Here is a 25259-nt window from a genome sequence, read left to right on the forward strand (position 1 = left end):
CAAGCCCCAACCCGAGAGCCTACACTTAGAACACGTCGTTACAACTCAAGAGCCCGGATAGCTCCGTCGGTAGAGCATCAGACTTTTAATCTGAGGGTCCAGGGTTCAAGTCCCTGTTCGGGCGATGTGTTTCCACTCTGTTAGTCAGCTTTACCTTGTGAGCTCTTATGGGCCCTCCCTCTGTTGATAAAAATTAAATAAACAGTTTGCTCGTGCGTTGTAGGTCTGCAGATTGGCCTTGAGCAGGGTAAGGAATTCCGTGAGACCTCAGCAAAAGCTGCCAATCTTCTCACTGCAGATCTAGTCACTCAGTCCTGGTAGCGCAACTTTGCCGGAGGCATGTTGGCTAGCCGTGATCGTATAGTGGTTAGTACTCTGCGTTGTGGTCGCAGCAACCCCGGTTCGAATCCGGGTCACGGCAGGGCACCACGTCTTATTGAAGTCCTGCCTTTCCCTTTTTGACATCGTCCTCTTTGCAGCACGACCTAAACCCAGAGGCCCTGGAACCTGTTGTAGTCGTGGCCGAGTGGTTAAGGCGATGGACTTGAAATCCATTGGGGTCTCCCCGCGCAGGTTCAAACCCTGCCGACTACGGCTGCTTGAGAGAGAGAAGAAGATCAAGCCTTTATAGACTACCACGTTTTTCTTTAAGAGCGACTCTGCAACAGATCAACGTGTTGTTGATATAACACAAATTGACAGGTACAGGAGTGCTCGATGGGTCGTCGATGCAACTAGGTATATAACAATGTAGTAAAACAATGTGTACATACTTTATAGCCTTTATGTGATTTTACAAATGTTTAAGAGCGACTCTGCAACAGATGGCACGAGTTGTTGATATAACACAAATTGACTGGTACAGGAGTGCTCGATGGGTTGTCGATGCAACTAGGTATACAACAACGAGTAAACATCAACAGATGGCATCGTCTCCAGATATAGGACTGAACACCCCTGCATCAGAAAGGTGCACTGAACCCTAGGCCGACAGAACCCTGTAAGCTCTTGATTGTCTGCGAAATGTCACAGCGGGCCTACTGTAAAACGCCATGGAGGAAACCGGCGGCACAAGGTGCCTTTTTGAGGTAGCGTGGCCGAGCGGTCTAAGGCGCTGGATTAAGGCTCCGCTTGGATCGTTGTGAGTCTAGTTTTCGTCTTACCTCCAGAGCCACATTAGCTTGTTAGGGTGTGTTTGATGAGGGATGAACCTGCACTCACCTGTTGTACTCAACAAGCCCCAACCCGAGAGCCTATACTTAGAACACGTCGTTACAACTCAAGAGCCCGCATAGCTCAGTCGGTAGAGCATCAGACTTTTAATCTGAGGGTCCAGGGTTCAAGTCCCTGTTCGGGCGATGTGTTTCCACTCTGTTAGTCAGCTTTACCTTGTGAGCTCTTATGGGCCCTCCCTCTGTTGATAAAAATTAAATAAACAGTTTGCTCGTGCGTTGTAGGTCTGCAGATTGGCCTTGAGCAGGGATTTCATCGAGCACATGCGTAAGGAATTCCGTGAGACCTCAGCAAAAGCTGCCAATCTTCTCACTGAAGATCTAGTCACTCAGTCCTGGTAGCGCAACTTTGCCGGAGGCATGTTGGCTAGCCGTGATCGTATAGTGGTTAGTACTCTGCGTTGTGGTCGCAGCAACCCCGGTTCGAATCCGGGTCACGGCAGGGCACCACGTCTTATTGAAGTCCTGCCTTTCCCTTTTTGACATTGGGGTCTCCCCGCGCAGGTTCAAACCCTGCAGACTACGGCTGCTTGAGAGAGAGAAGAAGATCAAGCCTTTATAGACTACCACGTTTTTCTTTAAGAGCGACTCTGCAACAGATGGCACGAGTTGTTGATATAACACAAATTGACTGGTACAGGAGTGCTCGATGGGTTGTCGATGCAACTAGGTATACAACAACGAGTAAACATTTAATGTAAAACAATGTGTACATACTTTATAGCCTTTAATGTGATTTTAAAAATGTTTTCTTTGCATGGACCTTTAAGGAAAGCACAGCCAGATAAAAGACCAAAGATGAGCTGTCAGGGCAGTGTTTAAAACACGTCTGACTTTCAGCTCCCAGAGCCCGTTACCCGGTTCAAGGGTACTTGATGAACTGCAATCAACAGATGACATCGTCTCCAGATATAGGACTGAACACCCCTGCATCAGAAAGGTGCACTGAACCCTAGGCCGACAGAACCCTGTAAGCTCTTGATTGTCTGCGAAATGTCACAGCGGGCCTACTTTAAAACGCCATGGAGGAAACCGGCGGCACAAGGTGCCTTTTTGAGGTAGCGTGGCCGAGCGGTCTAAGGCGCTGGATTAAGGCTCCAGTCTCTTTGGAGGCGTGGGTTCAAATCCCACCGATTCCAGTGGGTCTTTGCTCCGCTTGGATCGTTGTGAGTCTAGTTTTCGTCTTACCTCCAGAGCCACATTAGCTGGTTAGGGTGTGTTTGATGAGGGATGAACCTGCACTCACCTGTTGTACTCAACAAGCCCCCACCCGAGAGCCTACACTTAGAACACGTCGTTACAACTCAAGAGCCCGGATAGCTCAGTCGGTAGAGCATCAGACTTTTAATCTGAGGGTCCAGGGTTCAAGTCCCTGTTCGGGCGATGTGTTTCCACTCTGTTAGTCAGCTTTACCTTGTACCTTTGACATCGTCCTCTTTGCAGCACGACCTAAACCCAGAGGCCCTGGAACCTGTTGTAGTCGTGGCCGAGTGGTTAAGGCGATGGACTTGAAATCCATTGGGGTCTCCCTGCGCAGGTTCAAACCCTGCTGACTACGGCTGCTTGAGAGAGAGAAGAAGATCAAGCCTTTATAGACTACCAAGTTTTTCTTTAAGAGCGACTCTGCAACAGATCAACGTGTTGTTGATATAACACAAATTGACAGGTACAGGAGTGCTCGATGGGTCGTCGATGCAACTAGGTATATAACAATGTAGTAAAACAATGTGTACATACTTTATAGCCTTTATGTGATTTTACAAATGTTTAAGAGCGACTCTGCAACAGATGGCACGAGTTGTTGATATAACACAAATTGACTGGTACAGGAGTGCTCGATGGGTTGTCGATGCAACTAGGTATACAACAACGAGTAAACATCAACAGATGGCATCGTCTCCAGATATAGGACTGAACACCCCTGGATCAGAAAGGTGCACTGAACCCTAGGCCGACAGAACCCTGTAAGCTCTTGATTGTCTGCGAAATGTCACAGCGGGCCTACTGTAAAACGCCATGGAGGAAACCGGCGGCACAAGGTGCCTTTTTGAGGTAGCGTGGCCGAGCGGTCTAAGGCGCTGGATTAAGGCTCCGCTTGGATCGTTGTGAGTCTAGTTTTCGTCTTACCTCCAGAGCCACATTAGCTGGTTAGGGTGTGTTTGAAGAGGGATGAACCTGCACTCACCTGTTGTACTCAACAAGCCCCAACGCGAGAGCCTACACTTAGAACACGTCGTTACAACTCAAGAGCCCGGATAGCTCAGTCGGTAGAGCATCAGACTTTTAATCTGAGGGTCCAGGGTTCAAGTCCCTGTTCGGGCGATGTGTTTCCACTCTGTTAGTCAGCTTTACCTTGTGAGCTCTTATGGGCCCTCCCTCTGTTGATAAAAATTAAATAAACAGTTTGCTCGTGCGTTGTAGGTCTGCAGATTGGCCTTGAGCAGGGATTTCATCGAGCACATGCGTAAGGAATTCCGTGAGACCTCAGCAAAAGCTGCCAATCTTCTCACTGCAGATCTAGTCACTCAGTCCTGGTAGCGCAACTTTGCCGGAGGCATGTTGGCTAGCCGTGATCGTATAGTGGTTAGTACTCTGCGTTGTGGTCGCAGCAACCCCGGTTCGAATCCGGGTCACGGCAGGGCACCACGTCTTATTGAAGTCCTGCCTTTCCCTTTTTGACATTGGGGTCTCCCCGCGCAGGTTCAAACCCTGCCGACTACGGCTGCTTGAGAGAGAGAAGAAGATCAAGCCTTTATAGACTACCACGTTTTTCTTTAAGAGCGACTCTGCAACAGATCAACGTGTTGTTCATATAACACAAATTGACAGGTACAGGAGTGCTCGATGGGTCGTCGATGCAACTAGGTATATAACAATGTAGTAAAACAATGTGTACATACTTTATAGCCTTTATGTGATTTTACAAATGTTTAAGAGCGACTCTGCAACAGATGGCACGAGTTGTTGATATAACACAAATTGACTGGTACAGGAGTGCTCGATGGGTTGTCGATGCAACTAGGTATACAACAACGAGTAAACATTTAATGTAAAACAATGTGTACATACTTTATAGCCTTTAATGTGATTTTATAAATGTTTTCTTTGCATGGACCTTTAAGGAAAGCACAGCCAGATAAAAGACCAAAGATGAGCTGTCAGGGCAGTGTTTAAAACACGTCTGACTTTCAGCTCCCAGAGCCCGTTACCCGGTTCAAGGGTACTTGATGAACTGCAATCAACAGATGGCATCGTCTCCAGATATAGGACTGAACACCCCTGCATCAGAAAGGTGCACTGAACCCTAGGCCGACAGAACCCTGTAAGCTCTTGATTGTCTGCGAAATGTCACAGCGGGTCTACTGTAAAACACCATGGAGCAAACCGGCGGCACAAGGTGCCTTTTTGAGGTAGCGTGGCCGAGCGGTCTAAGGCGCTGGATTAAGGCTCCAGTCTCTTTGGAGGCGTGGGTTCAAATCCCACCGCTGCCAGTGGGTCTTTGCTCCGCTTGGATCGTTTTGAGTCTAGTTTTCGTCTTACCTCCAGAGCCACATTAGCTGGTTAGGGTGTGTTTGATGAGGGATGACTTTTAATCTGAGGGTCCAGGGTTCAAGTCCCTGTTCGGGCGATGTGTTTCCACTCTGTTAGTCAGCTTTACCTTGTGAGCTCTTATGGGCCCTCCCTCTGTTGATAAAAATTAAATAAACAGTTTGCTCGTGCGTTGTAGGTCTGCAGATTGGCCTTGAGCAGGGATTTCATCGAGCACATGCGTAAGGAATTCCGTGAGACCACAGCAAAAGCTGCCAATCTTCTCACTGCAGATCTAGTCACTCAGTCCTGGTAGCGCAACTTTGCCGGAGGCATGTTGGCTAGCCGTGATAGTATAGTGGTTAGTACTCTGCGTTGTGGTCGCAGCAACCCCGGTTCGAATCCGGGTCACGGCAGGGCACCACGTCTTATTGAAGTCCAGTCTCTTTGGAGGCGTGGGTTCAAATCCCACCGATGCCAGTGGGTCTTTGCTCCGCTTGGATCGTTGTGAGTCTAGTTTTCGTCTTACCTCCAGAGCCACATTAGCTGGTTAGGGTGTGTTTGATGAGGGATGAACCTGCACTCACCTGTTGTACTCAACAAGCCCCCACCCGAGAGCCTACACTTAGAACACGTCATTACAACTCAAGAGCCCGGATAGCTCAGTCGGTAGAGCATCAGACTTTTAATCTGAGGGTCCAGGGTTCAAGTCCCTGTTCGGGCGATGTGTTTCCACTCTGTTAGTCAGCTTTACCTTGTGAGCTCTTATGGGCCCTCCCTCTGTTGATAAAAATTAAATAAACAGTTTGCTCGTGCGTTGTAGGTCTGCAGAATGGCCTTGAGCAGGGTAAGGAATTCCGTGAGACCTCAGCAAAAGCTGCCAATCTTCTCACTGCAGATCTAGTCACTCAGTCCTGGTAGCGCAACTTTGCCGGAGGCATGTTGGCTAGCCGTGATCGTATAGTGGTTAGTACTCTGCGTTGTGGTCGCAGCAACCCCGGTTCGAATCCGGGTCACGGCAGGGCACCACGTCTTATTGAAGTCCTGCCTTTCCCTTTTTGACATCGTCCTCTTTGCAGCACGACCTAAACCCAGAGGCCCTGGAACCTGTTGTAGTCGTGGCCGAGTGGTTAAGGCGATGGACTTGAAATCCATTGGGGTCTCCCCGCGCAGGTTCAAACCCTGCCGACTACGGCTGCTTGAGAGAGAGAAGAAGATCAAGCCTTTATAGACTACCACGTTTTTCTTTAAGAGCGACTCTGCAACAGATCAACGTGTTGTTGATATAACACAAATTGACAGGTACAGGAGTGCTCGATGGGTCGTCGATGCAACTAGGTATATAACAATGTAGTAAAACAATGTGTACATACTTTATAGCCTTTATGTGATTTTACAAATGTTTAAGAGCGACTCTGCAACAGATGGCACGAGTTGTTGATATAACACAAATTGACTGGTACAGGAGTGCTCGATGGGTTGTCGATGCAACTAGGTATACAACAACGAGTAAACATCAACAGATGGCATCGTCTCCAGATATAGGACTGAACACCCCTGCATCAGAAAGGTGCACTGAACCCTAGGCCGACAGAACCCTGTAAGCTATTGATTGTCTGCGAAATGTCACAGCGGGCCTACTGTAAAACGCCATGGAGGAAACCGGCGCCACAAGGTGCCTTTTTGAGGTAGCGTGGCCGAGCGGTCTAAGGTCCTGCCTTTCCCTTTTTGACATTGGGGTCTCCCCGCGCAGGTTCAAACCCTGCCGACTACAGCTGCTTGAGAGAGAGAAGAAGATCAAGCCTTTATAGACTACCACGTTTTTCTTTAAGAGCGACTCTGCAACAGATCAACGTGTTGTTGATATAACACAAATTGACAGGTACAGGAGTGCTCGATGGGTCGTCGATGCAACTAGGTATATAACAATGTAGTAAAACACTGTGTACATACTTTATAGCCTTTATGTGATTTTACAAATGTTTAAGAGCGACTCTGCAGCAGATGGCACGAGTTGTTGATATAACACAAATTGACTGGTACAGGAGTGCTCGATGGGTTGTCGATGCAACTAGGTATACAACAACGAGTAAACATTTAATGTAAAACAATGTGTTCATACTTTATAGCCTTTAATGTGATTTTATAAATGTTTTCTTTGCATGGACCTTTAAGGAAAGCACAGCCAGATAAAAGACCAAAGATGAGCTGTCAGGGCAGTGTTTAAAACACGTCTGACTTTCAGCTCCCAGAGCCCGTTACCCGGTTCAAGGGTACTTGATGAACTGCAATCAACAGATGGCATCGTCTCCAGATATAGGACTGAACACCCCTGCATCAGAAAGGTGCACTGAACCCTAGGCCGACAGAACCCTGTAAGCTCTTGATTGTCTGCGAAATGTCACAGCGGGCCTACTGTAAAACGCCATGGAGGAAACCGGCGGCACAAGGTGCCTTTTTGAGGTAGCGTGGCCGAGCGGTCTAAGGCGCTGGATTAAGGCTCCGCTTGGATCGTTGTGAGTCTAGTTTTCGTCTTACCTCCAGAGCCACATTAGCTGGTTAGGGTGTGTTTGATGAGGGATGAACCTGCACTCACCTGTTGTACTCAACAAGCCCCAACCCGAGAGCCTACACTTAGAACAAGTCGTTACAACTCAAGAGCCCGGATAGCTCAGTCGGTAGAGCATCAGACTTTTAATCTGAGGGTCCAGGGTTCAAGTCCCTGTTCGGGCGATGTGTTTCCACTCTGTTAGTCAGCTTTACCTTGTGAGCTCTTATGGGCCCTCCCTCTGTTGATAAAAATTAAATAAACAGTTTGCTCGTGCGTTGTAGGTCTGCAGATTGGCCTTGAGCAGGGATTTCATCGAGCACATGCGTAAGGAATTCCGTGAGACCTCAGCAAAAGCTGCCAATCTTCTCACTGAAGATCTAGTCACTCAGTCCTGGTAGCGCAACTTTGCCGGAGGCATGTTGGCTAGCCGTGATCGTATAGTGGTTAGTACTCTGCGTTGTGGTCGCAGCAACCCCGGTTCGAATCCGGGTCACGGCAGGGCACCACGTCTTATTGAAGTCCTGCCTTTCCCTTTTTGACATTGGGGTCTCCCCGCGCAGGTTCAAACCCTGCAGACTACGGCTGCTTGAGAGAGAGAAGAAGATCAAGCCTTTATAGACTACCACGTTTTTCTTTAAGAGCGACTCTGCAACAGATCAACGTGTTGTTGATATAAGACAAATTGACAGGTACAGGAGTGCTCGATGGGTCGTCGATGCAACTAGGTATATAACAATGTAGTAAAACACTGTGTACATACTTTATAGCCTTTATGTGATTTTACAAATGTTTAAGAGCGACTCTGCAGCAGATGGCACGAGTTGTTGATATAACACAAATTGACTGGTACAGGAGTGCTCGATGGGTTGTCGATGCAACTAGGTATACAACAACGAGTAAACATTTAATGTAAAACAATGTGTACATACTTTATAGCCTTTAATGTGATTTTATAAATGTTTTCTTTGCATGGACCTTTAAGGAAAGCACAGCCAGATAAAAGACCAAAGATGAGCTGTCAGGGCAGTGTTTAAAACACGTCTGACTTTCAGCTCCCAGAGCCCGTTACCCGGTTCAAGGGTACTTGATGAACTGCAATCAACAGATGGCATCGTCTCCAGATATAGGACTGAACACCCCTGCATCAGAAAGGTGCACTGAACCCTAGGCCGACAGAACCCTGTAAGCTCTTGATTGTCTGCGAAATGTCACAGCGGGCCTACTGTAAAACGCCATGGAGGAAACCGGCGGCACAAGGTGCCTTTTTGAGGTAGCGTGGCCGAGCGGTCTAAGGCGCTGGATTAAGGCTCCAGTCTCTTTGGAGGCGTGGGCTCAAATCCCACCGCTGCCAGTGGGTCTTTGCTCCGCTTGGATCGTTGTGAGTCTAGTTTTCGTCTTACCTCCAGAGCCACATTAGCTGGTTAGGGTGTGTTTGATGAGGGATGAACCTGCACTCACCTGTTGTACTCAACAAGCCCCAACCCGAGAGCCTACACTTAGAACACGTCGTTACAACTAAAGAGCCCGGATAGCTCCGTCGGTAGAGCATCAGACTTTTAATCTGAGGGTCCAGGGTTCAAGTCCCTGTTCGGGCGATGTGTTTCCACTCTGTTAGTCAGCTTTACCTTGTACCTTTGACATCGTCCTCTTTGCAGCACGACCTAAACCCAGAGGCCCTGGAACCTGTTGTAGTCGTGGCCGAGTGGTTAAGGCGATGGACTTGAAATCCATTGGGGTCTCCCTGCGCAGGTTCAAACCCTGCTGACTACGGCTGCTTGAGAGAGAGAAGAAGATCAAGCCTTTATAGACTACCACGTTTTTCTTTAAGAGCGACTCTGCAACAGATCAACTTGTTGTTGATATAACACAAATTGACAGGTACAGGAGTGCTCGATGGGTCGTCGATGCAACTAGGTATATAACAATGTAGTAAAACAATGTGTACATACTTTATAGCCTTTATGTGATTTTACAAATGTTTAAGAGCGACTCTGCAACAGATGGCACGAGTTGTTGATATAACACAAATTGACTGGTACAGGAGTGCTCGATGGGTTGTCGATGCAACTAGGTATACAACAACGAGTAAACATCAACAGATGGCATCGTCTCCAGATATAGGACTGAACACCCCTGGATCAGAAAGGTGCACTGAACCCTAGGCCGACAGAACCCTGTAAGCTCTTGATTGTCTGCGAAATGTCACAGCGGGCCTACTGTAAAACGCCATGGAGGAAACCGGCGGCACAAGGTGCCTTTTTGAGGTAGCGTGGCCGAGCGGTCTAAGGCGCTGGATTAAGGCTCCGCTTGGATCGTTGTGAGTCTAGTTTTCGTCTTACCTCCATAGCCACATTAGCTGGTTAGGGTGTGTTTGATGAGGGATGAACCTGCACTCACCTGTTGTACTCAACAAGCCCCAACGCGAGAGCCTACACTTAGAACACGTCGTTACAACTCAAGAGCCCGGATAGCTCAGTCGGTAGAGCATCAGACTTTTAATCTGAGGGTCCAGGGTTCAAGTCCCTGTTCGGGCGATGTGTTTCCACTCTGTTAGTCAGCTTTACCTTGTGAGCTCTTATGGGCCCTCCCTCTGTTGATAAAAATTAAATAAACAGTTTGCTCGTGCGTTGTAGGTCTGCAGATTGGCCTTGAGCAGGGATTTCATCGAGCACATGCGTAAGGAATTCCGTGAGACCTCAGCAAAAGCTGCCAATCTTCTCACTGCAGATCTAGTCACTCAGTCCTGGTAGCGCAACTTTGCCGGAGGCATGTTGGCTAGCCGTGATCGTATAGTGGTTAGTACTCTGCGTTGTGGTCGCAGCAACCCCGGTTCGAATCCGGGTCACGGCAGGGCACCACGTCTTATTGAAGTCCTGCCTTTCCCTTTTTGACATTGGGGTCTCCCCGCGCAGGTTCAAACCCTGCCGACTACAGCTGCTTGAGAGAGAGAAGAAGATCAAGCCTTTATAGACTACCACGTTTTTCTTTAAGAGCGACTCTGCAACAGATCAACGTGTTGTTGATATAACACAAATTGACAGGTACAGGAGTGCTCGATGGGTCGTCGATGCAACTAGGTATATAACAATGTAGTAAAACACTGTGTACATACTTTATAGCCTTTATGTGATTTTACAAATGTTTAAGAGCGACTCTGCAGCAGATGGCACGAGTTGTTGATATAACACAAATTGACAGGTACAGGAGTGCTCGATGGGTCGTCGATGCAACTAGGTATATAACAATGTAGTAAAACACTGTGTACATACTTTATAGCCCTTATGTGATTTTACAAATGTTTAAGAGCGACTCTGCAGCAGATGGCACGAGTTGTTGATATAACGCAAATTGACTGGTACAGGAGTGCTCGATGGGTTGTCGATGCAACTAGGTATACAACAACGAGTAAACATTTAATGTAAAACAATGTGTACATACTTTATAGCCTTTAATGTGATTTTATAAATGTTTTCTTTGCATGGACCTTTAAGGAAAGCACAGCCAGATAAAAGACCAAAGATGAGCTGTCAGGGCAGTGTTTAAAACACGTCTGACTTTCAGCTCCCAGAGCCCGTTACCCGGTTCAAGGGTACTTGATGAACTGCAATCAACAGATGGCATCGTCTCCAGATATAGGACTGAACACCCCTGCATCAGAAAGGTGCACTGAACCCTAGGCCGACAGAACCCTGTAAGCTCTTGATTGTCTGCGAAATGTCACAGCGGGCCTACTGTAAAACGCCATGGAGGAAACCGGCGGCACAAGGTGCCTTTTTGAGGTAGCGTGGCCGAGCGGTCTAAGGCGCTGGATTAAGGCTCCAGTCTCTTTGGAGGCGTGGGTTCAAATCCCACCGCTGCCAGTGGGTCTTTGCTCCGCTTGGATCGTTTTGAGTCTAGTTTTCGTCTTACCTCCAGAGCCACATTAGCTGGTTAGGGTGTGTTTGATGAGGGATGACTTTTAATCTGAGGGTCCAGGGTTCAAGTCCCTGTTCGGGCGATGTGTTTCCACTCTGTTAGTCAGCTTTACCTTGTGAGCTCTTATGGGCCCTCCCTCTGTTGATAAAAATTAAATAAACAGTTTGCTCGTGCGTTGTAGGTCTGCAGATTGGCCTTGAGCAGGGATTTCATCGAGCACATGCGTAAGGAATTCCGTGAGACCTCAGCAAAAGCTGCCAATCTTCTCACTGCAGATCTAGTCACTCAGTCCTGGTAGCGCAACTTTGCCGGAGGCATGTTGGCTAACCGTGATCGTATAGTGGTTAGTACTCTGCGTTGTGGTCGCAGCAACCCCGGTTCGAATCCGGGTCACGGCAGGGCACCACGTCTTATTGAAGTCCTGCCTTTCCCTTTTTGACATTGGGGTCTCCCCGCGCAGGTTCAAACCCTGCCGACTACAGCTGCTTGAGAGAGAGAAGAAGATCAAGCCTTTATAGACTACCACGTTTTTCTTTAAGAGCGACTCTGCAACAGATCAACGTGTTGTTGATATAACACAAATTGACAGGTACAGGAGTGCTCGATGGGTCGTCGATGCAACTAGGTATATAACAATGTAGTAAAACACTGTGTACATACTTTATAGCCTTTATGTGATTTTACAAATGTTTAAGAGCGACTCTGCAGCAGATGGCACGAGTTGTTGATATAACACAAATTGACTGGTACAGGAGTGCTCGATGGGTTGTCGATGCAACTAGGTATACAACAACGAGTAAACATTTAATGTAAAACAATGTGTACATACTTTATAGCCTTTTATGTGATTTTACAAATGTTTAAGAGCGACTCTGCAGCAGATGGCACGAGTTGTTGATATAACACAAATTGACTGGTACAGGAGTGCTCGATGGGTTGTCGATGCAACTAGGTATACAACAACGAGTAAACATTTAATGTAAAACAATGTGTACATACTTTATAGCCTTTAATGTGATTTTATAAATGTTTTCTTTGCATGGACCTTTAAGGAAAGCACGGCCAGATGAAAGACCAAAGATGAGCTGTCAGGGCAGTGTTTAAAACACGTCTGACTTTCAGCTCCCAGAGCCCGTTACCCGGTTCAAGGGTACTTGATGAACTGCAATCAACAGATGGCATCGTCTCCAGATATAGGACTGAACACCCCTGCATCAGAAAGGTTCACTGAACCCTAGGCCGACAGAACCCTGTAAGCTCTTGATTGTCTGCGAAATGTCACAGCGGGCCTACTGTAAAACGCCATGGAGGAAACCGGCGGCACAAGGTGCCTTTTTGAGGTAGCGTGGCCGAGCGGTCTAAGGCGCTGGATTAAGGCTCCAGTCTCTTTGGAGGCGTGGGGCTCAAATCCCACCGCTGCCAGTGGGTCTTTGCTCCGCTTGGATCGTTGTGAGTCTAGTTTTCGTCTTACCTCCAGAGCCACATTAGCTGGTTAGGGTGTGTTTGATGAGGGATGAACCTGCACTCACCTGTTGTACTCAACAAGCCCCAACCCGAGAGCCTACACTTAGAACACGTCGTTACAACTCAAGAGCCCGGATAGCTCCGTCGGTAGAGCATCAGACTTTTAATCTGAGGGTCCAGGGTTCAAGTCCCTGTTCGGGCGATGTGTTTCCACTCTGTTAGTCAGCTTTACCTTGTGAGCTCTTATGGGCCCTCCCTCTGTTGATAAAAATTAAATAAACAGTTTGCTCGTGCGTTGTAGGTCTGCAGATTGGCCTTGAGCAGGGATTTCATCGAGCACATGCGTAAGGAATTCCGTGAGACCACAGCAAAAGCTGCCAATCTTCTCACTGCAGATCTAGTCACTCAGTCCTGGTAGCGCAACTTTGCCGGAGGCATGTTGGCTAGCCGTGATAGTATAGTGGTTAGTACTCTGCGTTGTGGTCGCAGCAACCCCGGTTCGAATCCGGGTCACGGCAGGGCACCACGTCTTATTGAAGTCCAGTCTCTTTGGAGGCGTGGGTTCAAATCCCACCGATGCCAGTGGGTCTTTGCTCCGCTTGGATCGTTGTGAGTCTAGTTTTCGTCTTACCTCCAGAGCCACATTAGCTGGTTAGGGTGTGTTTGATGAGGGATGAACCTGCACTCACCTGTTGTACTCAACAAGCCCCCACCCGAGAGCCTACACTTAGAACACGTCTTTACTACTTAAGAGCCCGGATAGCTCAGTCGGTAGAGCATCAGACTTTTAATCTGAGGGTCCAGGGTTCAAGTCCCTGTTCGGGCGATGTGTTTCCACTCTGTTAGTCAGCTTTACCTTGTGAGCTCTTATGGGCCCTCCCTCTGTTGATAAAAATTAAATAAACAGTTTGCTCGTGCGTTGTAGGTCTGCAGATTGGCCTTGAGCAGGGTAAGGAATTCCGTGAGACCTCAGCAAAAGCTGCCAATCTTCTCACTGCAGATCTAGTCACTCAGTCCTGGTAGCGCAACTTTGCCGGAGGCATGTTGGCTAGCCGTGATCGTATAGTGGTTAGTACTCTGCGTTGTGGTCGCAGCAACCCCGGTTCGAATCCGGGTCACGGCAGGGCACCACGTTTTATTGAAGTCCTGCCTTTCCCTTTTTGACATCGTCCTCTTTGCAGCACGACCTAAACCCAGAGGCCCTGGAACCTGTTGTAGTCGTGACCGAGTGGTTAAGGCGATGGACTTGAAATCCATTGGGGTCTCCCCGCGCAGGTTCAAACCCTGCCGACTACGGCTGCTTGAGAGAGAGAAGAAGATCAAGCCTTTATAGACTACCACGTTTTTCTTTAAGAGCGACTCTGCAACAGATCAACGTGTTGTTGATATAACACAAATTGACAGGTACAGGAGTGCTCGATGGGTCGTCGATGCAACTAGGTATATAACAATGTAGTAAAACAATGTGTACATACTTTATAGCCTTTATGTGATTTTACAAATGTTTAAGAGCGACTCTGCAACAGATGGCACGAGTTGTTGATATAACACAAATTGACTGGTACAGGAGTGCTCGATGGGTTGTCGATGCAACTAGGTATACAACAACGAGTAAACATCAACAGATGGCATCGTCTCCAGATATAGGACTGAACACCCCTGGATCAGAAAGGTGCACTGAACCCTAGGCCGACAGAACCCTGTAAGCTCTTGATTGTCTGCGAAATGTCACAGCGGCTACGGCTGCTTGAGAGAGAGAAGAAGATCAAGCCTTTATAGACTACCACGTTTTTCTTTAAGAGCGACTCTGCAACAGATCAACGTCTGCGAAATGTCACAGCGGGCCTACTGTAAAACGCCATGGAGGAAACCGGCGGCACAAGGTGCCTTTTTGAGGTAGCGTGGCCGAGCGGTCTAAGGCGCTGGATTAAGGCTCCGCTTGGATCGTTGTGAGTCTAGTTTTCGTCTTACCTCCAGAGCCACATTAGCTGGTTAGGGTGTGTTTGATGAGGGATGAACCTGCACTCACCTGTTGTACTCAACAAGCCCCAACCCGAGAGCCTACACTTAGAACAAGTCGTTAAAACTCAAGAGCCCGGATAGCTCAGTCGGTAGAGCATCAGACTTTTAATCTGAGGGTCCAGGGTTCAAGTCCCTGTTCGGGCGATGTGTTTCCACTCTGTTAGTCAGCTTTACCTTGTGAGCTCTTATGGGCCCTCCCTCTGTTGATAAAAATTAAATAAACAGTTTGCTCGTGCGTTGTAGGTCTGCAGATTGGCCTTGAGCAGGGATTTCATCGAGCACATGCGTAAGGAATTCCGTGAGACCTCAGCAAAAGCTGCCAATCTTCTCACTGCAGATCTAGTCACTCAGTCCTGGTAGCGCAACTTTGCCGGAGGCATGTTGGCTAGCCGTGATCGTATAGTGGTTAGTACTCTGCGTTGTGGTCGCAGCAACCCCGGTTCGAATCCGGGTCACGGCAGGGCACCACGTCTTATTGAAGTCCTGCCTTTCCCTTTTTGACATTGGGGTCTCCCCGCGCAGGTTCAAACCCTGCCGACTACAGCTGCTTGAGAGAGAGAAGAAGTTCAAGCCTTTATAGACTACCACGTTTTTCTTTAAGAGCGACTCTGCAACAGATCAACGTGTTGTTGATATAACACAAATTGACAGGTACAGGAGTGCTCGATGGGTCGTCGATGCAACTAGGTATATAACAATGTAGTAAAACACTGTGTACATACTTTATAGCCTTTATGTGATTTTACAAATGTTTAAGAGCGACTCTGCAGCAGATGGCACGAGTTGTTGATATAACACAAATTGACAGGTACAGGAGTGCTCGATGGGTCGTCGATGCAACTAGGTATATAACAATGTAGTAAAACAATGTGTACATACTTTATAGCCTTTATGTGATTTTACAAATGTTTAAGAGCGACTCTGCAACAGATGGCACGAGTTGTTGATATAACACAAATTGACTGGTACAGGAGTGCTCGATGGGTTGTCGATGCAACTAGGTATACAACAACGAGTAAACATTTAATGTTAAACAATGTGTACATACTTTATAGCCTTTAATGTGATTTTATAAATGTTTTCTTTGCATGGACCTTTAAGGAAAGCACAGCCAGATAAAAGACCAAAGATGAGCTGTCAGGGCAGTGTTTAAAACACGTCTGACTTTCAGCTCCCAGAGCCCGTTACCCGGTTCAAGGGTACTTGATGAACTGCAATCAACAGATGGCATCGTCTCCAGATATAGGACTGAACACCCCTGCATCAGAAAGGTGCACTGAACCCTAGGCCGACAGAACCCTGTAAGCTCTTGATTGTCTGCGAAATGTCACAGCGGGCCTACTGTAAAACGCCATGGAGGAAACCGGCGGCACAAGGTGCCTTTTTGAGGTAGCGTGGCCGAGCGGTCTAAGGCGCTGGATTAAGGCTCCAGTCTCTTTGGAGGCGTGGGGCTCAAATCCCACCGCTGCCAGTGGGTCTTTGCTCCGCTTGGATCGTTGTGAGTCTAGTTTTCGTCTTACCTCCAGAGCCACATTAGCTGGTTAGGGTGTGTTTGATGAGGGATGAACCTGCACTCACCTGTTGTACTCAACAAGCCCCAACCCGAGAGCCTACACTTAGAACACGTCGTTACAACTCAAGAGCCCGGATAGCTCCGTCGGTAGAGCATCAGATTTTTAATCTGAGGGTCCAGGGTTCAAGTCCCTGTTCGGGCGATGTGTTTCCACTCTGTTAGTCAGCTTTACCTTGTGAGCTCTTATGGGCCCTCCCTCTGTTGATAAAAATTAAATAAACAGTTTGCTCGTGCGTTGTAGGTCTGCAGATTGGCCTTGAGCAGGGTAAGGAATTCCGTGAGACCTCAGCAAAAGCTGCCAATCTTCTCACTGCAGATCTAGTCACTCAGTCCTGGTAGCGCAACTTTGCCGGAGGCATGTTGGCTAGCCGTGATCGTATAGTGGTTAGTACTCTGCGTTGTGGTCGCAGCAACCCCGGTTCGAATCCGGGTCACGGCAGGGCACCACGTTTTATTGAAGTCCTGCCTTTCCCTTTTTGACATCGTCCTCTTTGCAGCACGACCTAAACCCAGAGGCCCTGGAACCTGTTGTAGTCGTGGCCGAGTGGTTAAGGCGATGGACTTGAAATCCATTGGGGTCTCCCCGCGCAGGTTCAAACCCTGCCGACTACGGCTGCTTGAGAGAGAGAAGAAGATCAAGCCTTTATAGACTACCACGTTTTTCTTTAAGAGCGACTCTGCAACAGATCAACGTGTTGTTGATATAACACAAATTGACAGGTACAGGAGTGCTCGATGGGTCGTCGATGCAACTAGGTATATAACAATGTAGTAAAACAATGTGTACATACTTTATAGCCTTTATGTGATTTTACAAATGTTTAAGAGCGACTCTGCAACAGATGGCACGAGTTGTTGATATAACACAAATTGACTGGTACAGGAGTGCTCGATGGGTTGTCGATGCAACTAGGTATACAACAACGAGTAAACATCAACAGATGGCATCGTCTCCAGATATAGGACTGAACACCCCTGGATCAGAAAGGTGCACTGAACCCTAGGCCGACAGAACCCTGTAAGCTCTTGATTGTCTGCGAAATGTCACAGCGGGCCTACTGTAAAACGCCATGGAGGAAACCGGCGGCACAAGGTGCCTTTTTGAGGTAGCGTGGCCGAGCGGTCTAAGGCGCTGGATTAAGGCTCCGCTTGGATCGTTGTGAGTCTAGTTTTCGTCTTACCTCCAGAGCCACATTAGCTGGTTAGGGTGTGTTTGATGAGGGATGAACCTGCACTCACCTGTTGTACTCAACAAGCCCCAACCCGAGAGCCTACACTTAGAACACGTCGTTACAACTCAAGAGCCCGGATAGCTCAGTCGGTAGAGCATCAGACTTTTAATCTGAGGGTCCAGGGTTCAAGTCCCTGTTCGGGCGATGTGTTTCCACTCTGTTAGTCAGCTTTACCTTGTGAGCTCTTATGGGCCCTCCCTCTGTTGATAAAAATTAAATAAACAGTTTGCTCGTGCGTTGTAGGTCTGCAGATTGGCCTTGAGCAGGGTAAGGAATTCCGTGAGACCTCAGCAAAAGCTGCCAATCTTCTCACTGCAGATCTAGTCACTCAGTCCTGGTAGCGCAACTTTGCCGGAGGCATGTTGGCTAGCCGTGATCGTATAGTGGTTAGTACTCTGCGTTGTGGTCGCAGCAACCCCGGTTCGAATCCGGGTCACGGCAGGGCACCACGTTTTATTGAAGTCCTGCCTTTCCCTTTTTGACATCGTCCTCTTTGCAGCACGACCTAAACCCAGAGGCCCTGGAACCTGTTGTAGTCGTGGCCGAGTGGTTAAGGCGATGGACTTGAAATCCATTGGGGTCTCCCCGCGCAGGTTCAAACCCTGCCGACTACGGCTGCTTGAGAGAGAGAAGAAGATCAAGCCTTTATAGACTACCACGTTTTTCTTTAAGAGCGACTCTGCAACAGATCAACGTGTTGTTGATATAACACAAATTGACAGGTACAGGAGTGCTCGATGGGTCGTCGATGCAACTAGGTATATAACAATGTAGTAAAACAATGTGTACATACTTTATAGCCTTTATGTGATTTTACAAATGTTTAAGAGCGACTCTGCAACAGATGGCACGAGTTGTTGATATAACACAAATTGACTGGTACAGGAGTGCTCGATGGGTTGTCGATGCAACTAGGTATACAACAACGAGTAAACATCAACAGATGGCATCGTCTCCAGATATAGGACTGAACACCCCTGGATCAGAAAGGTGCACTGAACCCTAGGCCGACAGAACCCTGTAAGCTCTTGATTGTCTGCGAAATGTCACAGCGGGCCTACTGTAAAACGCCATGGAGGAAACCGGCGGCACAAGGTGCCTTTTTGAGGTAGCGTGGCCGAGCGGTCTAAGGCGCTGGATTAAGGCTCCGCTTGGATCGTTGTGAGTCTAGTTTTCGTCTTACCTCCAGAGCCACATTAGCTGGTTAGGGTGTGTTTGATGAGGGATGAACCTGCACTCACCTGTTGTACTCAACAAGCCCCAACCCGAGAGCCTACACTTAGAACACGTCGTTACAACTCAAGAGCCCGGATAGCTCAGTCGGTAGAGCATCAGACTTTTAATCTGAGGGTCCAGGGTTCAAGTCCCTGTTCGGGCGATGTGTTTCCACTCTGTTAGTCAGCTTTACCTTGTGAGCTCTTATGGGCCCTCCCTCTGTTGATAAAAATTAAATAAACAGTTTGCTCGTGCGTTGTAGGTCTGCAGATTGGCCTTGAGCAGGGATTTCATCGAGCACATGCGTAAGGAATTCCGTGAGACCTCAGCAAAAGCTGCCAATCTTCTCACTGCAGATCTAGTAACTCAGTCCTGGTAGCGCAACTTTGCCGGAGGCATGTTGGCTAGCCGTGATCGTATAGTGGTTAGTACTCTGCGTTGTGGTCGCAGCAACCCCGGTTCGAATCCGGGTCACGGCAGGGCACCACGTCTTATTGAAGTCCTGCCTTTCCCTTTTTGACATTGGGGTCTCCCCGCGCAGGTTCAAACCCTGCCGACTACAGCTGCTTGAGAGAGAGAAGAAGATCAAGCCTTTATAGACTACCACGTTTTTCTTTAAGAGCGACTCTGCAACAGATCAACGTGTTGTTGATATAACACAAATTGACAGGTACAGGAGTGCTCGATGGGTCGTCGATGCAACTAGGTATATAACAATGTAGTAAAACACTGTGTACATACTTTATAGCCTTTATGTGATTTTACAAATGTTTAAGAGCGACTCTGCAGCAGATGGCACGAGTTGTTGATATAACACAAATTGACTGGTACAGGAGTGCTCGATGGGTTGTCGATGCAACTAGGTATACAACAACGAGTAAACATCAACAGATGGCATCGTCTCCAGATATAGGACTGAACACCCCTGGATCAGAAAGGTGCACTGAACCCTAGGCCGACAGAACCCTGTAAGCTCTTGATTGTCTGCGAAATGTCACAGCGGGCCTACTGTAAAACGCCATGGAGGAAACCGGCGGCACAAGGTGCCTTTTTGAGGTAGCGTGGCCGAGCGGTCTAAGGCGCTGGATTAAGGCTCCGCTTGGATCGTTGTGAGTCTAGTTTTCGTCTTACCTCCAGAGCCACATTAGCTGGTTAGGGTGTGTTTGATGAGGGATGAACCTGCACTCACCTGTTGTACTCAACAAGCCCCAACCCGAGAGCCTACACTTAGACCACGTCGTTACAACTCAAGAGCCCGGATAGCTCAGTCGGTAGAGCATCAGACTTTTAATCTGAGGGTCCAGGGTTCAAGTCCCTGTTCGGGCGATGTGTTTCCACTCTGTTTGTCAGCTTTACCTTGTGAGCTCTTATGGGCCCTCCCTCTGTTGATAAAAATTAAATAAACAGTTTGCTCGTGCGTTGTAGGTCTGCAGATTGGCCTTGAGCAGGGATTTCATCGAGCACATGCGTAAGGAATTCCGTGAGACCTCAGCAAAAGCTGCCAATCTTCTCACTGCAGATCTAGTCACTCAGTCCTGGTAGCGCAACTTTGCCGGAGGCATGTTGGCTAGCCGTGATCGTATAGTGGTTAGTACTCTGCGTTGTGGTCGCAGCAACCCCGGTTCGAATCCGGGTCACGGCAGGGCACCACGTCTTATTGAAGTCCTGCCTTTCCCTTTTTGACATTGGGGTCTCCCTGCGCAGGTTCAAACCCTGCCGACTACAGCTGCTTGAGAGAGAGAAGAAGATCAAGCCTTTATAGACTACCACGTTTTTCTTTAAGAGCGACTCTGCAACAGATCAACGTGTTGTTGATATAACACAAATTGACAGGTACAGGAGTGCTCGATGGGTCGTCGATGCAACTAGGTATATAACAATGTAGTAAAACACTGTGTACATACTTTATAGCCTTTATGTGATTTTACAAATGTTTAAGAGCGACTCTGCAGCAGATGGCACGAGTTGTTGATATAACACAAATTGACTGGTACAGGAGTGCTCGATGGGTTGTCGATGCAACTAGGTATACAACAACGAGTAAACATTTAATGTAAAACAATGTGTACATACTTTATAGCCTTTAATGTGATTTTATAAATGTTTTCTTTGCATGGACCTTTAAGGAAAGCACAGCCAGATAAAAGACCAAAGATGAGCTGTCAGGGCAGTGTTTAAAACACGTCTGACTTTCAGCTCCCAGAGCCCGTTACCCGGTTCAAGGGTACTTGATGAACTGCAATCAACAGATGGCATCGTCTCCAGATATAGGACTGAACACCCCTGCATCAGAAAGGTGCACTGAACCCTAGGCCGACAGAACCCTGTAAGCTCTTGATTGTCTGCGAAATGTCACAGCGGGCCTACTGTAAAACGCCATGGAGGAAACCGGCGGCCTTTTTGAGGTAGCGTGGCCGAGCGGTCTAAGGCGCTGGATTAAGGCTCCAGTCTCTTTGGAGGCGTGGGGCTCAAATCCCACCGCTGCCAGTGGGTCTTTGCTCCGCTTGGATCGTTGTGAGTCTAGTTTTCGTCTTACCTCCAGAGCCACATTAGCTGGTTAGGGTGTGTTTGATGAGGGATGAACCTGCACTCACCTGTTGTACTCAACAAGCCCCAACCCGAGAGCCTACACTTAGAACACGTCGTTACAACTCAAGAGCCCGGATAGCTCCGTCGGTAGAGCATCAGACTTTTAATCTGAGGGTCCAGGGTTCAAGTCCCTGTTCGGGCGATGTGTTTCCACTCTGTTAGTCAGCTTTACCTTGTGAGCTCTTATGGGCCCTCCCTCTGTTGATAAAAATTAAATAAACAGTTTGCTCGTGCGTTGTAGGTCTGCAGATTGGCCTTGAGCAGGGTAAGGAATTCCGTGAGACCTCAGCAAAAGCTGCCAATCTTCTCACTGCAGATCTAGTCACTCAGTCCTGGTAGCGCAACTTTGCCGGAGGCATGTTGGCTAGCCGTGATCGTATAGTGGTTAGTACTCTGCGTTGTGGTCGCAGCAACCCCGGTTCGAATCCGGGTCACGGCAGGGCACCACGTTTTATTGAAGTCCTGCCTTTCCCTTTTTGACATCGTCCTCTTTGCAGCACGACCTAAACCCAGAGGCCCTGGAACCTGTTGTAGTCGTGGCCGAGTGGTTAAGGCGATGGACTTGAAATCCATTGGGGTCTCCCCGCGCAGGTTCAAACCCTGCCGACTACGGCTGCTTGAGAGAGAGAAGAAGATCAAGCCTTTATAGACTACCACGTTTTTCTTTAAGAGCGACTCTGCAACAGATCAACGTGTTGTTGATATAACACAAATTGACAGGTACAGGAGTGCTCGATGGGTCGTCGATGCAACTAGGTATATAACAATGTAGTAAAACAATGTGTACATACTTTATAGCCTTTATGTGATTTTACAAATGTTTAAGAGCGACTCTGCAACAGATGGCACGAGTTGTTGATATAACACAAATTGACTGGTACAGGAGTGCTCGATGGGTTGTCGATGCAACTAGGTATACAACAACGAGTAAACATCAACAGATGGCATCGTCTCCAGATATAGGACTGAACACCCCTGGATCAGAAAGGTGCACTGAACCCTAGGCCGACAAAACCCTGTAAGCTCTTGATTGTCTGCGAAATGTCACAGCGGGCCTACTGTAAAACGCCATGGAGGAAACCGGCGGCACAAGGTGCCTTTTTGAGGTAGCGTGGCCGAGCGGTCTAAGGCGCTGGATTAAGGCTCCGCTTGGATCGTTGTGAGTCTAGTTTTCGTCTTACCTCCAGAGCCACATTAGCTGGTTAGGGTGTGTTTGATGAGGGATGAACCTGCACTCACCTGTTGTACTCAACAAGCCCCAACCCGAGAGCCTACACTTAGAACACGTCGTTACAACTCAAGAGCCCGGATAGCTCAGTCGGTAGAGCATCAGACTTTTAATCTGAGGGTCCAGGGTTCAAGTCCCTGTTCGGGCGATGTGTTTCCACTCTGTTAGTCAGCTTTACCTTGTGAGCTCTTATGGGCCCTCCCTCTGTTGATAAAAATTAAATAAACAGTTTGCTCGTGCGTTGTAGGTCTGCAGATTGGCCTTGAGCAGGGATTTCATCGAGCACATGCGTAAGGAATTCCGTGAGACCTCAGCAAAAGCTGCCAATCTTCTCACTGCAGATCTAGTCACTCAGTCCTGGTAGCGCAACTTTGCCGGAGGCATGTTGGCTAGCCGTGATCGTATAGTGGTTAGTACTCTGCGTTGTGGTCGCAGCAACCCCGGTTCGAATCCGGGTCACGGCAGGGCACCACGTCTTATTGAAGTCCTGCCTTTCCCTTTTTGACATTGGGGTCTCCCCGCGCAGGTTCAAACCCTGCAGACTACGGCTGCTTGAGAGAGAGAAGAAGATCAAGCCTTTATAGACTACCACGTTTTTCTTTAAGAGCGACTCTGCAACAGATGGCACGAGTTGTTGATATAACACAAATTGACTGGTACAGGAGTGCTCGATGGGTTGTCGATGCAACTAGGTATACAACAACGAGTAAACATTTAATGTAAAACAATGTGTACATACTTTATAGCCTTTAATGTGATTTTATAAATGTTTTCTTTGCATGGACCTTTAAGGAAAGCACAGCCAGATAAAAGACCAAAGATGAGCTGTCAGGGCAGTGTTTAAAACACGTCTGACTTTCAGCTCCCAGAGCCCGTTACCCGGTTCAAGGGTACTTGATGAACTGCAATCAACAGATGGCATCGTCTCCAGATATAGGACTGAACACCCCTGCATCAGAAAGGTGCACTGAACCCTAGGCCGACAGAACCCTGTAAGCTCTTGATTGTCTGCGAAATGTCACAGCGGGCCTACTGTAAAACGCCATGGAGGAAACCGGCGGCACAAGGTGCCTTTTTGAGGTAGCGTGGCCGAGCGGTCTAAGGCGCTGGATTAAGGCTCCGCTTGGATCGTTGTGAGTCTAGTTTTCGTCTTACCTCCAGAGCCACATTAGCTGGTTAGGGTGTGTTTGATGAGGGATGAACCTGCACTCACCTGTTGTACTCAACAAGCCCCAACCCGAGAGCCTACACTTAGAACAAGTCGTTACAACTCAAGAGCCCGGATAGCTCAGTCGGTAGAGCATCAGACTTTTAATCTGAGGGTCCAGGGTTCAAGTCCCTGTTCGGGCGATGTGTTTCCACTCTGTTAGTCAGCTTTACCTTGTGAGCTCTTATGGGCCCTCCCTCTGTTGATAAAAATTAAATAAACAGTTTGCTCGTGCGTTGTAGGTCTGCAGAATGGCCTTGAGCAGGGTAAGGAATTCCGTGAGACCTCAGCAAAAGCTGCCAATCTTCTCACTGCAGATCTAGTCACTCAGTCCTGGTAGCGCAACTTTGCCGGAGGCATGTTGGCTAGCCGTGATCGTATAGTGGTTAGTACTCTGCGTTGTGGTCGCAGCAACCCCGGTTCGAATCCGGGTCACGGCAGGGCACCACGTCTTATTGAAGTCCTGCCTTTCCCTTTTTGACATCGTCCTCTTTGCAGCACGACCTAAACCCAGAGGCCCTGGAACCTGTTGTAGTCGTGGCCGAGTGGTTAAGGCGATGGACTTGAAATCCATTGGGGTCTCCCCGCGCAGGTTCAAACCCTGCCGACTACGGCTGCTTGAGAGAGAGAAGAAGATCAAGCCTTTATAGACTACCACGTTTTTCTTTAAGAGCGACTCTGCAACAGATCAACGTGTTGTTGATATAACACAAATTGACAGGTACAGGAGTGCTCGATGGGTCGTCGATGCAACTAGGTATATAACAATGTAGTAAAACAATGTGTACATACTTTATAGCCTTTATGTGATTTTACAAATGTTTAAGAGCGACTCTGCAACAGATGGCACGAGTTGTTGATATAACACAAATTGACTGGTACAGGAGTGCTCGATGGGTTCTCGATGCAACTAGGTATACAACAACGAGTAAACATCAACAGATGGCATCGTCTCCAGATATAGGACTGAACACCCCTGCATCAGAAAGGTGCACTGAACCCTAGGCCGACAGAACCCTGTAAGCTCTTGATTGTCTGCGAAATGTCACAGCGGGCCTACTGTAAAACGCCATGGAGGAAACCGGCGGCACAAGGTGCCTTTTTGAGGTAGCGTGGCCGAGCGGTCTAAGGCGCTGGATTAAGGCTCCGCTTGGATCGTTGTGAGTCTAGTTTTCGTCTTACCTCCAGAGCCACATTAGCTGGTTAGGGTGTGTTTGATGAGGGATGAACCTGCACTCACCTGTTGTACTCAACAAGCCCCAACCCGAGAGCCTACACTTAGAACACGTCGTTACAACTCAAGAGCCCGGATAGCTCAGTCGGTAGAGCATCAGACTTTTAATCTGAGGGTCCAGGGTTCAAGTCCCTGTTCGGGCGATGTGTTTCCACTCTGTTAGTCAGCTTTACCTTGTGAGCTCTTATGGGCCCTCCCTCTGTTGATAAAAATTAAATAAACAGTTTGCTCGTGCGTTGTAGGTCTGCAGATTGGCCTTGAGCAGGGAT

At 48.2% G+C, this 25259-nt stretch overlaps 52 non-coding genes across 52 annotated transcripts; all 52 read left to right on the forward strand.

Moving 5' to 3' along the window:
* Window positions 1–51: 51 nt before the first annotated feature.
* trnak-uuu (transfer RNA lysine (anticodon UUU)) lies at window positions 52–124 on the forward strand. The gene has a single exon. It is a non-coding gene; the product is annotated as a tRNA-Lys (tRNA).
* A 225-nt stretch (window positions 125–349) lies between these two features.
* On the forward strand, window positions 350–421 carry trnah-gug (transfer RNA histidin (anticodon GUG)). Its single transcript has one exon. It is a non-coding gene; the product is annotated as a tRNA-His (tRNA).
* A 91-nt stretch (window positions 422–512) lies between these two features.
* trnas-uga (transfer RNA serine (anticodon UGA)) lies at window positions 513–594 on the forward strand. Its single transcript has one exon. It is a non-coding gene; the product is annotated as a tRNA-Ser (tRNA).
* Window positions 595–1285: 691 nt separating this feature from the next.
* trnak-uuu (transfer RNA lysine (anticodon UUU)) lies at window positions 1286–1358 on the forward strand. Its single transcript has one exon. It is a non-coding gene; the product is annotated as a tRNA-Lys (tRNA).
* Window positions 1359–1602: 244 nt separating this feature from the next.
* On the forward strand, window positions 1603–1674 carry trnah-gug (transfer RNA histidin (anticodon GUG)). Its single transcript has one exon. It is a non-coding gene; the product is annotated as a tRNA-His (tRNA).
* Window positions 1675–2289: 615 nt separating this feature from the next.
* On the forward strand, window positions 2290–2371 carry trnal-aag (transfer RNA leucine (anticodon AAG)). Its single transcript has one exon. It is a non-coding gene; the product is annotated as a tRNA-Leu (tRNA).
* A 171-nt stretch (window positions 2372–2542) lies between these two features.
* On the forward strand, window positions 2543–2615 carry trnak-uuu (transfer RNA lysine (anticodon UUU)). Its single transcript has one exon. It is a non-coding gene; the product is annotated as a tRNA-Lys (tRNA).
* Window positions 2616–2708: 93 nt separating this feature from the next.
* Window positions 2709–2790, forward strand: trnas-uga (transfer RNA serine (anticodon UGA)). Its single transcript has one exon. It is a non-coding gene; the product is annotated as a tRNA-Ser (tRNA).
* Window positions 2791–3481: 691 nt separating this feature from the next.
* On the forward strand, window positions 3482–3554 carry trnak-uuu (transfer RNA lysine (anticodon UUU)). Its single transcript has one exon. It is a non-coding gene; the product is annotated as a tRNA-Lys (tRNA).
* Window positions 3555–3798: 244 nt separating this feature from the next.
* Window positions 3799–3870, forward strand: trnah-gug (transfer RNA histidin (anticodon GUG)). The gene has a single exon. It is a non-coding gene; the product is annotated as a tRNA-His (tRNA).
* Window positions 3871–4641: 771 nt separating this feature from the next.
* On the forward strand, window positions 4642–4723 carry trnal-aag (transfer RNA leucine (anticodon AAG)). Its single transcript has one exon. It is a non-coding gene; the product is annotated as a tRNA-Leu (tRNA).
* Window positions 4724–5104: 381 nt separating this feature from the next.
* trnah-gug (transfer RNA histidin (anticodon GUG)) lies at window positions 5105–5176 on the forward strand. Its single transcript has one exon. It is a non-coding gene; the product is annotated as a tRNA-His (tRNA).
* A 235-nt stretch (window positions 5177–5411) lies between these two features.
* Window positions 5412–5484, forward strand: trnak-uuu (transfer RNA lysine (anticodon UUU)). Its single transcript has one exon. It is a non-coding gene; the product is annotated as a tRNA-Lys (tRNA).
* A 225-nt stretch (window positions 5485–5709) lies between these two features.
* On the forward strand, window positions 5710–5781 carry trnah-gug (transfer RNA histidin (anticodon GUG)). Its single transcript has one exon. It is a non-coding gene; the product is annotated as a tRNA-His (tRNA).
* Window positions 5782–5872: 91 nt separating this feature from the next.
* Window positions 5873–5954, forward strand: trnas-uga (transfer RNA serine (anticodon UGA)). The gene has a single exon. It is a non-coding gene; the product is annotated as a tRNA-Ser (tRNA).
* Window positions 5955–7420: 1466 nt separating this feature from the next.
* On the forward strand, window positions 7421–7493 carry trnak-uuu (transfer RNA lysine (anticodon UUU)). The gene has a single exon. It is a non-coding gene; the product is annotated as a tRNA-Lys (tRNA).
* A 244-nt stretch (window positions 7494–7737) lies between these two features.
* Window positions 7738–7809, forward strand: trnah-gug (transfer RNA histidin (anticodon GUG)). The gene has a single exon. It is a non-coding gene; the product is annotated as a tRNA-His (tRNA).
* A 771-nt stretch (window positions 7810–8580) lies between these two features.
* Window positions 8581–8662, forward strand: trnal-aag (transfer RNA leucine (anticodon AAG)). Its single transcript has one exon. It is a non-coding gene; the product is annotated as a tRNA-Leu (tRNA).
* Window positions 8663–8833: 171 nt separating this feature from the next.
* On the forward strand, window positions 8834–8906 carry trnak-uuu (transfer RNA lysine (anticodon UUU)). The gene has a single exon. It is a non-coding gene; the product is annotated as a tRNA-Lys (tRNA).
* A 93-nt stretch (window positions 8907–8999) lies between these two features.
* On the forward strand, window positions 9000–9081 carry trnas-uga (transfer RNA serine (anticodon UGA)). Its single transcript has one exon. It is a non-coding gene; the product is annotated as a tRNA-Ser (tRNA).
* Window positions 9082–9772: 691 nt separating this feature from the next.
* trnak-uuu (transfer RNA lysine (anticodon UUU)) lies at window positions 9773–9845 on the forward strand. Its single transcript has one exon. It is a non-coding gene; the product is annotated as a tRNA-Lys (tRNA).
* A 244-nt stretch (window positions 9846–10089) lies between these two features.
* On the forward strand, window positions 10090–10161 carry trnah-gug (transfer RNA histidin (anticodon GUG)). The gene has a single exon. It is a non-coding gene; the product is annotated as a tRNA-His (tRNA).
* A 928-nt stretch (window positions 10162–11089) lies between these two features.
* Window positions 11090–11171, forward strand: trnal-aag (transfer RNA leucine (anticodon AAG)). Its single transcript has one exon. It is a non-coding gene; the product is annotated as a tRNA-Leu (tRNA).
* A 1394-nt stretch (window positions 11172–12565) lies between these two features.
* On the forward strand, window positions 12566–12648 carry trnal-aag (transfer RNA leucine (anticodon AAG)). The gene has a single exon. It is a non-coding gene; the product is annotated as a tRNA-Leu (tRNA).
* Window positions 12649–12819: 171 nt separating this feature from the next.
* On the forward strand, window positions 12820–12892 carry trnak-uuu (transfer RNA lysine (anticodon UUU)). The gene has a single exon. It is a non-coding gene; the product is annotated as a tRNA-Lys (tRNA).
* Window positions 12893–13136: 244 nt separating this feature from the next.
* Window positions 13137–13208, forward strand: trnah-gug (transfer RNA histidin (anticodon GUG)). Its single transcript has one exon. It is a non-coding gene; the product is annotated as a tRNA-His (tRNA).
* Window positions 13209–13443: 235 nt separating this feature from the next.
* On the forward strand, window positions 13444–13516 carry trnak-uuu (transfer RNA lysine (anticodon UUU)). Its single transcript has one exon. It is a non-coding gene; the product is annotated as a tRNA-Lys (tRNA).
* A 225-nt stretch (window positions 13517–13741) lies between these two features.
* On the forward strand, window positions 13742–13813 carry trnah-gug (transfer RNA histidin (anticodon GUG)). Its single transcript has one exon. It is a non-coding gene; the product is annotated as a tRNA-His (tRNA).
* Window positions 13814–13904: 91 nt separating this feature from the next.
* Window positions 13905–13986, forward strand: trnas-uga (transfer RNA serine (anticodon UGA)). Its single transcript has one exon. It is a non-coding gene; the product is annotated as a tRNA-Ser (tRNA).
* A 797-nt stretch (window positions 13987–14783) lies between these two features.
* Window positions 14784–14856, forward strand: trnak-uuu (transfer RNA lysine (anticodon UUU)). The gene has a single exon. It is a non-coding gene; the product is annotated as a tRNA-Lys (tRNA).
* Window positions 14857–15100: 244 nt separating this feature from the next.
* trnah-gug (transfer RNA histidin (anticodon GUG)) lies at window positions 15101–15172 on the forward strand. The gene has a single exon. It is a non-coding gene; the product is annotated as a tRNA-His (tRNA).
* Window positions 15173–16100: 928 nt separating this feature from the next.
* Window positions 16101–16183, forward strand: trnal-aag (transfer RNA leucine (anticodon AAG)). The gene has a single exon. It is a non-coding gene; the product is annotated as a tRNA-Leu (tRNA).
* Window positions 16184–16354: 171 nt separating this feature from the next.
* On the forward strand, window positions 16355–16427 carry trnak-uuu (transfer RNA lysine (anticodon UUU)). The gene has a single exon. It is a non-coding gene; the product is annotated as a tRNA-Lys (tRNA).
* Window positions 16428–16652: 225 nt separating this feature from the next.
* trnah-gug (transfer RNA histidin (anticodon GUG)) lies at window positions 16653–16724 on the forward strand. The gene has a single exon. It is a non-coding gene; the product is annotated as a tRNA-His (tRNA).
* A 91-nt stretch (window positions 16725–16815) lies between these two features.
* On the forward strand, window positions 16816–16897 carry trnas-uga (transfer RNA serine (anticodon UGA)). Its single transcript has one exon. It is a non-coding gene; the product is annotated as a tRNA-Ser (tRNA).
* A 691-nt stretch (window positions 16898–17588) lies between these two features.
* Window positions 17589–17661, forward strand: trnak-uuu (transfer RNA lysine (anticodon UUU)). The gene has a single exon. It is a non-coding gene; the product is annotated as a tRNA-Lys (tRNA).
* A 225-nt stretch (window positions 17662–17886) lies between these two features.
* trnah-gug (transfer RNA histidin (anticodon GUG)) lies at window positions 17887–17958 on the forward strand. The gene has a single exon. It is a non-coding gene; the product is annotated as a tRNA-His (tRNA).
* Window positions 17959–18049: 91 nt separating this feature from the next.
* Window positions 18050–18131, forward strand: trnas-uga (transfer RNA serine (anticodon UGA)). The gene has a single exon. It is a non-coding gene; the product is annotated as a tRNA-Ser (tRNA).
* A 691-nt stretch (window positions 18132–18822) lies between these two features.
* On the forward strand, window positions 18823–18895 carry trnak-uuu (transfer RNA lysine (anticodon UUU)). Its single transcript has one exon. It is a non-coding gene; the product is annotated as a tRNA-Lys (tRNA).
* Window positions 18896–19139: 244 nt separating this feature from the next.
* Window positions 19140–19211, forward strand: trnah-gug (transfer RNA histidin (anticodon GUG)). Its single transcript has one exon. It is a non-coding gene; the product is annotated as a tRNA-His (tRNA).
* Window positions 19212–19985: 774 nt separating this feature from the next.
* trnak-uuu (transfer RNA lysine (anticodon UUU)) lies at window positions 19986–20058 on the forward strand. Its single transcript has one exon. It is a non-coding gene; the product is annotated as a tRNA-Lys (tRNA).
* A 244-nt stretch (window positions 20059–20302) lies between these two features.
* Window positions 20303–20374, forward strand: trnah-gug (transfer RNA histidin (anticodon GUG)). The gene has a single exon. It is a non-coding gene; the product is annotated as a tRNA-His (tRNA).
* Window positions 20375–21136: 762 nt separating this feature from the next.
* On the forward strand, window positions 21137–21219 carry trnal-aag (transfer RNA leucine (anticodon AAG)). The gene has a single exon. It is a non-coding gene; the product is annotated as a tRNA-Leu (tRNA).
* A 171-nt stretch (window positions 21220–21390) lies between these two features.
* trnak-uuu (transfer RNA lysine (anticodon UUU)) lies at window positions 21391–21463 on the forward strand. Its single transcript has one exon. It is a non-coding gene; the product is annotated as a tRNA-Lys (tRNA).
* A 225-nt stretch (window positions 21464–21688) lies between these two features.
* trnah-gug (transfer RNA histidin (anticodon GUG)) lies at window positions 21689–21760 on the forward strand. Its single transcript has one exon. It is a non-coding gene; the product is annotated as a tRNA-His (tRNA).
* Window positions 21761–21851: 91 nt separating this feature from the next.
* trnas-uga (transfer RNA serine (anticodon UGA)) lies at window positions 21852–21933 on the forward strand. The gene has a single exon. It is a non-coding gene; the product is annotated as a tRNA-Ser (tRNA).
* A 691-nt stretch (window positions 21934–22624) lies between these two features.
* On the forward strand, window positions 22625–22697 carry trnak-uuu (transfer RNA lysine (anticodon UUU)). The gene has a single exon. It is a non-coding gene; the product is annotated as a tRNA-Lys (tRNA).
* A 244-nt stretch (window positions 22698–22941) lies between these two features.
* Window positions 22942–23013, forward strand: trnah-gug (transfer RNA histidin (anticodon GUG)). The gene has a single exon. It is a non-coding gene; the product is annotated as a tRNA-His (tRNA).
* Window positions 23014–23826: 813 nt separating this feature from the next.
* trnak-uuu (transfer RNA lysine (anticodon UUU)) lies at window positions 23827–23899 on the forward strand. Its single transcript has one exon. It is a non-coding gene; the product is annotated as a tRNA-Lys (tRNA).
* A 225-nt stretch (window positions 23900–24124) lies between these two features.
* Window positions 24125–24196, forward strand: trnah-gug (transfer RNA histidin (anticodon GUG)). Its single transcript has one exon. It is a non-coding gene; the product is annotated as a tRNA-His (tRNA).
* Window positions 24197–24287: 91 nt separating this feature from the next.
* trnas-uga (transfer RNA serine (anticodon UGA)) lies at window positions 24288–24369 on the forward strand. Its single transcript has one exon. It is a non-coding gene; the product is annotated as a tRNA-Ser (tRNA).
* Window positions 24370–25060: 691 nt separating this feature from the next.
* trnak-uuu (transfer RNA lysine (anticodon UUU)) lies at window positions 25061–25133 on the forward strand. The gene has a single exon. It is a non-coding gene; the product is annotated as a tRNA-Lys (tRNA).
* The last annotated feature ends 126 nt before the right edge of the window (window positions 25134–25259 follow it).

Source organism: Triplophysa dalaica, unplaced genomic scaffold (assembly GCF_015846415.1).
Source record: "Triplophysa dalaica isolate WHDGS20190420 unplaced genomic scaffold, ASM1584641v1 Contig2, whole genome shotgun sequence".
NCBI classification, from domain to species: domain Eukaryota; kingdom Metazoa; phylum Chordata; class Actinopteri; order Cypriniformes; family Nemacheilidae; genus Triplophysa; species Triplophysa dalaica.